The following is an 11,370-nucleotide window of genomic DNA, read 5'->3' on the forward strand; positions in this document are numbered from 1 at the left end:
CGGCAAAAATGGACCCAGTAGCTACTCTACGTGTAAACCGAACTTGCTGGACACGTGCTAATGTGTATGCTTTCATAAGTCGAAAGAAAATTTTACCCAGCCCTCTTCTTAGCGCGAGAAATGCAGCACGCGCGCAGCGAAAAAAGCACGTGCCGAATAGGCCGCCGCTCCGGCGTACTCCCCCTCCGGGGAGAGTGCTGCGCCACCCGGCGATCGTTCCGGAGCCTATTTCCTTTTCTCAAGTGCCTTGAACGTTTCGCTGGCCGAGGGCTATCGCTTGAAACACTTTTTTTGCTTTTTTTCTGAAATTCTGTAAGTAATTTTTACTTTATTTTTTCTGTCATATCAAGGATTTTGTGTCTTGTGCCGTGCTGTTCTACGTTTCTTTCATTAATGTTTTGTATATGATGTGCCAGCACCAAGACCTTACGGTTGTTCCTGGGCACCGAAAATAAAGGTTGGTTGATTAATATTATTATTATTGCTCCAGCACGAAGGCCTCCGCTGTTCCTGGGCACTATAATAAACATTTATTGATTTATTGATTTATTGATTGATTTATTATTATTATTATTAGGCTTCCTTTGTTTTTTTGTTTTTTTTGCTGCTTTGCATTCTGGGATCTCTGTAACTATGTTTACCTTATTGTTTCTTTCATATATATGGCTTTCTGTGTTGTGTTGTCTTGATTTTAGTTTGTTTTTATGAATGCTTGTATATGGTGTACCAGTACCAAGACCCTAGGGTTGTTCCTGGGCACCAAAAATAAAGGTTGATTGATTGATTGATTGATTGATTATTATTATTATGATTGATAAATGATTGATTGATTATTATTATTTTTATGCAGAAAACGTGTGCAGAATTTCTGCAAAGGATTTCTGCACCAGGAACGTGTGCAGAAAATGAAACTTAAGAAAGCGTTGAATGGGTATGCTGTATAATCTACTTAAAAATTTTGATGTCATTATTGAACCTATCAAGTGTTTTTCGTGTATACATGCTTATGTTTATTTGATGCGTTCCTTCTGAGTTTTCGGCGACTACATGTACCACTTTGGCTTTCATTTGTTTCGCTTCGTCGACTTGCCGGGCCCAGTCCCTCAAGCCAAATAGGCTTTGACGGGCCCGCTACTCTGTATTGTCACAACCAAGGGCAATAAAGTATTATTATTATTATTATTATTATTATTATTATTATTATTATTAGATTGTGCTTTCGGGTATGAAGGAATACATCCCGCAATATTTACCGAGGAGGTTCAGGTTTCCACACTGGTTTTCTTCTGAATTGCGGGATGCCCTGAAACTCAAGGAACGTGCGCACAGAAAGATGAAGCGCTCTGGTGCCAACCAGTCTGCTCAGGAATTCCGGCGCCTACGTGCCCTATGTAAAATATTGCACAAACGTGATCATACTTCGTACCTGGCGTCGGTAGAAACTCAAGCAACTCACCAACCTGGAGCCTTCTGGAAATACATTAATTCTAGATCTAGTACAACTAAAGATTCTATTCGTCTTCTAGACTCCAACGGAGATGAGGTTGTCAAGGTGGCCGACTGCTTTGCTCGTCAATTTTCTTCTGTTTTTGGGATTAGCGGTGGTAGTGACAACAGCAGCGCCCCTTGTCACCAGGGCGAGAACTCCGGTTGTTTACAACTGGACGAGAACATCATTCGGACCAGCATCAAGCGGCTCAAGCCCTCGCTTTCTTGTGGGCCAGATGGTATTCCTGCTGCAATCCTAAAAACATATGCAAATATATTCGTTCCTGTGTTCACTTCAATATTTAATAACTGTCTCCGGTCGGGAACGTTTCCTCGCTCATGGAAAATCTCTCGCGTATTCCCTGTTTTCAAGTCAGGCCTAAAAACTGATGCTATAAACTATAGGCCTGTCTCGCTGCTTTGTTCTGCCTCTAAAATTTTCGAGTTATCTCTTCATACGGTCTTGTCTTTCTCATTTAAACATGTCCTCATTCCTAATCAACATGGATTTATGCGTGGTCGTTCAACTTCCACGAACCTTGAATGCTTCATGGAGCAGGCTGTCCCAGCAATCGTTGGTAGAAGCCAACTGGATGTGGTCTACTGTGACATGAGCAAAGCCTTTGATGTTGTCAACCACTCGTTATTGCTTGCAAAGCTCACTCTGTTAGATGTACACGCTTCGTTGGTGGGTCTTATACGTTGTTATCTCAAGGAACGATATTGCTATGTAAGTGTTAACGGTCAAACATCATTTAGGTACAAAGCAACCAGTGGTGTACCCCAAGGCTCCGTTCTGGGTCCCCTTCTTTTTTCCATTTTCATTAACGATGTTGCTTCTGCCATTCAAAATTCTTCTTTTTTGTTGTACGCTGATGATATAAAAATCTTTAAAGAAGTGCGTAGTGTTCAGGACTGTAATTCTCTTCAGGTTGATATAGCGTCATTCCATCGTTGGTGCACCAAAAACGACCTTATCTTGAACCCTTCAAAAACTAAAGTTGTCTCCTATAGTAGAAAAACTCAACAGCTGCAATACTCTTATAAAATTGCAAGCACTGCATTGCCGAGGGTGACTGAAATTCGAGACTTGGGAGTACTATTTGATACTTCTCTGACTTTCTCTTCCCACATTGCACAAATTACCCGTCGGTCTCTTCGTTGTCTGGGAGCTGTTTGCAGGTATTCTAGAGAGTTTAAAGGTCCGCTTCCTTTCTTAAAGTTGTATTTGGCTCTCTGCTTACCTCTTCTTGAATACGGGTCTGTTGTCTGGAATGGAACTTGCAAGTCCAATAGTGACCGTATCGAAAGGGTTCAAAATAAGTTCCTTTCTATCTTTAAGCACCGCTTCCGTCATGTGCAAGACGACGCAAACGGCATCATGTCTCTTCTGAAAAGCATTCCTTCCCTTCGGTGTCGACGAATGCGAGCTGATATTATCTTTCTCTATAAACTTCTTCATGGTAATATTTTGTGTGACGAGTTGGTTACACTTATCAATGTCAATTTGCCAAATAAACTTTTCAGAAAATTTCCAGCTTTCAGACCAGTTGCTTTAAATAGCCGACGCTCGTCCATCTGCCGAATACAATGTGCATATAATGAATATTCCGTTCGGCTTGATATATTCCAGAGCTCCTTTACTTTGTTCTCTAATGAGTTGAAAACTGTTGTAGCTTAAGTCCTTTATGTCATTTCAAATTTATATACCCTATGTATTATGTGCAAACTGTTCTTGCTTGCTTTTCACTTTTTCTTGTTTTGTGTTGCTTGAATATTTGTACGTTTTAGTGTCAGTGTTGGTAATGCTGAAGCTTTTCCCCCCCCTTTTTTTTTTTTTGGAACTTCCTAATATGTTGTTAGAAAACCTTGGTTACATACGTATACTCTATGTCATGTTGATTCAATATTTGCTTGTATAGTTCCTATTTTTCACATCTACTGAACATTTCGCTGGCCGAGTGGCATGGCTTGCAACACTAAGCCTGCCTTTTCTTTTTTGACTTTCGGTTCTTTTTTTTTTCCTTTTTGCTTTCTAAGATTTCTGTAACTATTTTTACTTTATTGTTTATGTCATACATATAGTTTTTGTGTGTTGTCTTGTCTTAATTGTAGTGTTTTTTTTTTGTATGGTGTACCAGTACCAAGACCCTAGGGTTGTTCCTGGGCACCGAAAATAAAGGTTGATTGATTGATTGATTGATTAATGGATTGATTATTATTATTCTAATTGTCAACGTGTAGAGCGTGTACAAACCAAATTTTTATCTATATTTATGCATCGTTTTCCCTCTGAGCCTCTCCCAATAACTGTCTCTTTAAGTTACCGGCGAACCCGTTCAGATCTTGTTTTCTTATATAAACTGCTTCATGGTACAATTTCATGCCCGGAACTGCTTGCAGCAATCGGGTTTCGTGTTCCGAAAAAAGCAACAAGGCTTAACCACCCTTTCCACACAGCTGCTAAACTTAGCAGATGTTCTCCTCTTGATAGACTGCAACGCCTATATAACCTTCACTCAGGGGAACTTGATATTTTTTGCCGTCCCCTTGGGGGGTTTTTGTCCGGGCTGTTAGCCGTGGCGCACTAACTTCATTTCTACAGTTCTCGTGTTCTTCAGTTATTTTCCGCATGTGTATGTTGTTTTCACAGAGTCTGTTCTCATTTGCTCATATATGTTGTTCATATATGTTCATGTATGTTAGTGTTCATATGTTGTTCATATGTTGTTCATATGTTCATATATGTTAGTGCTGCGGGCGTAATCGTTGTATGTACTATGCTACACTTGTGTAGTCAACTCTTCATACATATGTTTAAGTGGCCCGGACGAACCAAATGTTATATAAACAAATTTTTCTATAACTTATCAGTTTATGTGAATAGTTACAAACATTTCCTATACTTTGTTTCATACGTTTTTGTGTAATTGATGCTTCAGCCGATTGCTATGGTCATTGTACGCTGTGTTTGTGCAATGTACCATAACTTCGTATAATGTAGTTTGGATGCCACTTTTAATTTTTTCTCTGTGGTATTTCATTCACCCACATTTTTTCCTGGTTTTATATGTGTCAGCCACTGATGTATTTCAATGCGGCATTTTTTCCTTTTTTTTTTTCTCAGTGCGCCAGCACCAAGGCTTCGGCTGTTCCTGGGCACTATAATAAAGGTTGATTGATTGATTGATTGATTGATTATTATTATTATTATTATTATTATTATTATTATTATTATTATTATTATTATTATTAGGCTCATCACCCGGCGAGCACTCCGAAGCCTTGGAAATGTGTGTCGGATTACAAAGGAATTCTCTTCTCCAGATCCATTTCTAATGCTATACAATGCAATATGTATACCACAGTTAGAATATGCTTCTGTTGCCTGGAACGGCATCTCCAAATCTAGTAGTGAATTAATAGAACGTGTGCAGAAAAAGTTTTTATCCATATTTAAGCACCGTCATTACAATCACAGTTTTCATCCTGATTCTGACTTACCCTTTTTTGAACTGCAGACGTATGCGTGCAGACCTTACATTTCTTCACAAAATTCTTCATGGCGACCTTTCTTGCGCATACCTGCTTAACTGTTTAGAGTTTAGTGTACCACAAAAGCCCACCAGGTCGCATCACCCGTTCTTGACCGCTGCGCGCAACTCCTATCATTCTCCTGTGCGCAGAATACAGAATTGTTACAACCGCTTCTTTGAACGCCTTGACATCTTTCAGAAATCCTTTACAATTTACCGTACAGCGCTGTTGAATACAGTACGTTAAACACCTATGATATGTCTGTCGCTCTTTTTTTTCTGGAATTTGGTTTCTCTGCGGTTGTGTCTATCCAACTGATCGTTGCCTATTTTTGAAACTGTTTACTGCATTTGTTCGTATTATCATTTGTCTCTACACTCCGTTGTTTTTGTTGTATTACTGTCAAACTTTGTTGCTCTGCCTGTCGTGTGGCCTTTACGACAGGCAGAGCAGCATAGGCATCTTCTTTTTTTATTTTTTACCTGTACCCAGGCTCCGCCTGTGCTGTATTTGTCATTTTCACTACTTCAATTTGTGTGTCTTGTAGCTTGTTTGTTTCTTGCTATATGCTTGTCGTATTTTGTTTTCATGTAACTACCCGTGCGCCAGCACTCAGGCCTCTGGCTGTTCCTGGGCACGTAAATAAACATGATTGAATGATTGATTGATTGATTATTATTATTATTAAACACCTGTGCTGGGCGCCATCTTGTGCCAAGATGGCGCCCAGCACAGATGTCTGCGTGCTGTGCTCCGCTGTTTTTTACGGCAGACAGGAGAATTTTCGATGCACATCGTGCAAAAAACGTGCGCACTCCAAATGTATTCAGCTGCCCGACATGGAGCTGCAAGCTGTAAAGACTGGTGAGAGGCCCTTCCAGTGTAATCTGTGCCTGTGTTCGGCGTCGGAGGTGGTGAGTAGGCCTAGTGACGATTCCGTACACGAGAGCCTGCCGGCCACGCAGCCACCCGATCCTCAGAACAGCGATCTTCGACCAGGCGACCTTGGAGGGGACGCGACCGACATCCGCGAAATGCTGCTCCACGCTCTCGAGGGCCTTTCATTCCTGACGGACGAGGTGGCAAAGCTACGAGAGGCCAACGACCGCCTGAGCAGGGAGAACGCGCGTGCTTTCGCCCAGCAGTCAGGCATAATTGCTTCTCTGCGGGCGGAGGTTCGCAGCCTTCGAGGGGAGCGGCTCCCGCGGTTACCGCGGGCCGGTCCCTTGCCTCCCGAGCGGCCTGCCCCCCCTTCGACACCTGAGCTCAACGTGACGATGGCGACCCCTTCCACGCAGCGAGTGGACCTTTCATCCTTTGCCACTGTTGCGGCGAAGATAAACGCAGCGTCCACGCTTTCAGCGAACGAGCAGCTGACCCCAGCCCCTTCCGAGGCTTGCCTTTTGTTAAATGATGCATCCGGCAAGCCACCTTCCAACGACTCGGCCCAGTCAAACAAACGCAGAGGGAGTGCAGTGTGTGTGGGTGCTTCAGATGCGTGTAGCATCTCCGTCGTTCGTCCATCTAAGCGTCCGAGACACATCTTCGTGTCTAAACTGTCACCGTCCACCACATCAGCCCAACTGACGGAGCATCTTTCGACGGTACATGTCATACCTCTGGCTTGTCAGCGGCTCAAGACTAAGTACAGTTCATATTCTTCCTTCTGCGTTACGGTCGATGAGGACTCCTTCGAGCGTTTGAGCGATCCTTTGTTCTGGCCGAAGGGCTGCCTTTTCAAACCTTTCCGCGGAAAGCTGCATGCCGAAATGTTCTGTTCCACTGATGTCCCACACGATGAAAAAAACTAACAATAGGGTGGACATTTACTATCAAAATGCGCGCGGCCTTCGCACTAAAGCGTCCGAATTTTTTGCTAATGTACTTTCCTCAAATTTTCCAATTGTTGTAATTTCTGAATCCTGGCTCTGTAGCGACATTAGCTCAAATGATTATTTCCCTCCAAATTACCAAGTTTTCCGCAAAGATAGGAATTTTACTGGGGCTAAACAAAAGGGAGGGGGCGTATTAGTTGCGGTCGATTGTGGTCTTCAGTGTAAGAGGCGACAAGACCTTGAGGGCGACAATGAGTGTGTCTGGCTGGACATCCGACTGACTGGGGGCGAGAGGCTCTTAATAGGGGCGTTTTATATTCCCCCCGATGTTCCTATTTCTTCGTTCAATGAGCTACTTACTTCTGTAGAAGAAGTTTGCGCTTCACACCAAAATCACCAGTTTATAATTCTGGGGGATTTCAATGCACCTGGTGTACAATGGGACAGTCTAACTAACCATCATTACAATTATTACGTACAGCAAAAATCTCGCATTGTTTTAGACTTCCTAGATTTCACATCCATGACACAACTGAATAACATCAAAAACTGCTCCGAAAATATCTTAGACCTCTGCTTCTCAAACATTCAGAACGCGCGAGTATCAATGGTGGATATCTCTCTTGTCAAACCCGACAAGCTTCATCCTCCATTTTCAGTTTCGGCTCCCGTTTCGATTCGGCATTGTGGTACCTCACTAAAGTATAATGAACTCTCTCCCTTCTGTTATGCACGTGGGGATTACATTGGCTTGTATAGCTTTTTTTCTTCGTTTGATTGGTCGGAAATTCAAGAACTCCCTGATTGCAATGCACAGGTCGAACGGTTCACCGAAATTGTCAAAAGCGGTATGGACCAATTTATTCCCAAGTATAAACCAAACCACTCCAAGCACCCACATTGGTTTTCGAAAGAACTTCGTACGACTCTTAAATTAAAAGACCGCTGCCACAGAAAGTATAAGAAAACCGGGAGTGACGAATGGAAACAGAACTTCTGCTCTTACCGTAAATTATGTAAAAACCTTTATGAGCGGGACCAGCGCTCCTATCTCGATTCTGTAGAGAGTAGTGCGAATTCTCAGCCTGAAACATTTTGGAGATACATCCGGTCCCGTAAGAACAACTCACATGATCTTATCAATCTTGTAGATTCCTCTGGGGAAGAAGTTCATAATGTCGCCAACCACTTTGCTCAGCACTTCAGTGCCACATGCGGCCAGCGTGACGTCTCTGAAATGAACATATTGTTAAATCGCGTGCAGGGCTCTAGCTTAGTGCTTTTGGACGAGCAGTTGGTTTTGGAGAGCCTAAAGCGCATGAAACCGTCATTGTCGTGCGGAGCTGACGGAATACCTCCAGCTATTCTCAAAGCATACGGCAGCATTTTTGTACCTGTTTTGACGGTGATATTTAACCAGTGTCTAAAAACAAACGTGTTTCCTCTCGCGTGGAAAATTTCTCGAGTGCGTCCTATTTTCAAGTCAGGCTCGAAATCGGATGCAACAAACTACAGAGCAATTTCTCTCCTTTGTGCTTGTTCCAAGCTGTTTGAGACAGCGCTGTACAAATTACTGTCAAGTTCTGTACAGAATCTTCTTGTAAGTAAACAGCACGGCTTTATATCAGGAAGGTCGACAACGACTAATCTCTCCTGCTTCATGGAGCAGGCCTCGGCAGCCATTTCTGAGAGGGGCCAGCTCGACGTTGTCTACTGTGATCTGAGCAAAGCATTTGACGTTGTTTGCCACACGCTGTTACTTAAAAAGCTTTTACAGGTAGGAATTGATACACCACTCGTGGCATTGTTGGGTAGTTATCTAGATAACCGTTTCAGTTTCGTTAGCGTTAACCGGCAGACGTCTGCTCTGTACAGATCAACAAGCGGTGTGCCTCAAGGCTCCGTGTTGGGGCCTCTCTTGTTCTCCATTTTTGTTAATGATGTGTCAGCCGCAATTAAGATGTCTTCTTTCCTTCTTTACGCTGACGACATTAAAATATTCAGACGGATTGAGTCCATTAATGACTGCATTGCCCTGGAGCAAGATATATCCTCATTTTCCAAGTGGTGCTCAGACAATAGATTAAATCTTAACTCTACAAAAACAAAGGTCATGTCTTATAGCAGGAAAACGAACCGCACATTATTTTGCTACAGTATTAACGGCGGTTACTTGTCTAGAGTTGAAGAGATCAGAGACCTCGGCGTGCTTTTCGACAGTGCCTTAACTTTCTCACCTCATGTCACTCAACTTACTAGGCGGGCGCTACGCTCTCTTGGGGCTGTTTGCAGGTTTTCTCGAGAATTCCGGTTTCCTTCTTCATTCCTAAAACTATTCAGAACGCTTTGTATTCCGCAACTAGAATATGCTTCTGTCGTTTGGAATGGAACCTGTAGTTCCAACTGTCAACGTATAGAGCGTGTACAAACCAAATTTGCATCAATATTTAGGCATCGTTTTCCTTCGGAGCCTATCCCTATAACGGTTTCTCTAAGTTCCCGGCGGACCCACTCAGACCTTCTTTTCATGTACAAATTGCTTCATGGTATTATTTTATGCCCGGAACTACTTGAATCAATCAGTTTTCGCGTTCCACAAAAAGCTACAAGGCTCGCCCACCCTTTTAAAGCAGCTGGAGCTCTCAGTACACGTTCTCCTCTTCAAAGGATGCAGCATCTGCATAATGTTCACTCCGAGAAGCTCGATATCTTTCAGCGTCCTCTTCGGGAGTTTTTGGCCGGGTTGTCAGCTCTGACACACTAGGTTCATCTTGGCAGTGCTCTTTTTCTTCACTTATCGTCCTGACGTGTGCATTGACTTCACCGAGCTTGTTCTTGTTCCTGTTATTCGTGTATTGTGCTGATACTGCGACTGTAATTATCGTAGAATTTTTCTTTTTCTGCCACTTTTATCATTAAAAGTTGCCATATTCACTTCATGCCATTCCATATTCACCACATTCACTTCACTTCATGAAACTGAAAATGTACGCTTCCCGAATCTTGTAAAAACTTTCTTCTTTTCACTCACCCTTCCGTATAGTTACGCTTATTGTAAGATGTCTTCTTGCAATTGACCAGACATTACAGTTTCTATTGATTGTGTAATGTTGCCTAAAATTACACTATGGTATTTTTATTCTTCTTTGAAGTTGTAGCTTCTTCATATTTTTTGCTCGCTCACTGTTCTTTTGCCAGCTGTTGATGCATTTCATTGCTGTCTTATACCTTTTCTGCGCGCCAGCATGACTTGATTGTGTAAACTCGGTTGGATTGCACTATTTTATTACTAATCTTCTTTGCCGTTTTTTGTAAGTCTTTCTGTCTTTTTTTCTCTTTTTTTTTGCTCACTGAGTGTTTATTAGCAAATTGTTGATGTACTACAGTGCTGCATTTTCCCCTCTGAGTGCTCCAGCACGAAGGCCTCCGCTGTTCCTGGGCACTATAATAAACATTGATTGATTGATTGATTGATTGATTGATTGATTATTATTATTATTATTATTATTATTATTATTATTATTATTATTATTATTATTATTATTATTATTATTAGCCTGCTACGTAAATATTAACGGCCAGCAATCCCATCCTTACTGCGTTTCAAGTGGTGTGCAACAGGGGTCTGTTCTAGGTCCTCTTTTGTTTTCTTTATTTGTCAATGATGTTTCAGCTTGACTAAAGCTTGGGATTGGGCTAGTTGGTTTGACATCTCAGGGCGAAAAACAGCGCAGAGACGGGGACTAACGGACGACAAGACAGTACAAGCGCCGACTAACAACTGGGGGTGCTTTATTGCGTTCTGCAATTTATACATGAGGAAAAAGTGACGTCACAACCCTAGGGAAGGAAAGGAACACGCTGAAATGATTTGCAATGTGAGCGAACAATGGGTTTTTCAGAACCTGACAAGCGCTATCTGTCGATATACGCTATTTCTTTTTGAAGAAGTGCGACTGAAGCCTGACTGACACATTTCTTTCTTCCTTTTTTCGCTATTGAGTAGGCTTCGAAAATCTCGCGTGTGCGTGATTCCGTGTAGCGCTTTAGAACCTTGGTTCTACCTAAAAATGGGATGCACCCACACGCCTTGCAATGCGAGACAAGGTGGCTCCCGCTGCCGACACGTAGAGCATACGCATGCTCGCGCAGGCGTTCATTGATGCATCTTCCCGTCTGTCCAACGTACACAGCGTCGCACTCTAGAGGAATCTCGTAGACCACGTTGGTGCGGCAGGGGACGAAGCGCGTGGCATGATTAGTGCTGCAGTCCGCCTTAGGTGGTGTCGTGTCATTCACGGGTTTGCACAATCTCCCTAGCTTGTTTGGTGCAGAAAACACTGTTCTTATTCCAGCCTTTTGTGCTATCTTCTTGAGCCCGTGCGACACTTTGTGCACATATGGGATGACGTTGATGCGCCCACGCCTCGTTTCCTGCGTTTGAGGTGCTTCCTTAGATGTCGCCGACTTCAACACACTCTCCGCGACAGTGAGCAGCAAAGTCCGCGGG

General features: G+C 42.8%; 1 pseudogene; it reads right to left on the reverse strand.

Moving 5' to 3' along the window:
* Positions 1-11,002, reverse strand: part of LOC144153515 (uncharacterized) — a 44,293-nt pseudogene extending 33,291 nt beyond the window's left edge.
* Between the last annotated feature and the right edge of the window lie 368 nt (positions 11,003-11,370).

This window comes from Haemaphysalis longicornis, unplaced genomic scaffold (genome assembly GCF_048455015.1).
Source record: "Haemaphysalis longicornis isolate Haplotype H1 unplaced genomic scaffold, Haemaphysalis longicornis Haplotype H1 scaffold_9, whole genome shotgun sequence".
Classification (NCBI taxonomy): Eukaryota; Metazoa; Arthropoda; class Arachnida; order Ixodida; family Ixodidae; genus Haemaphysalis; species Haemaphysalis longicornis.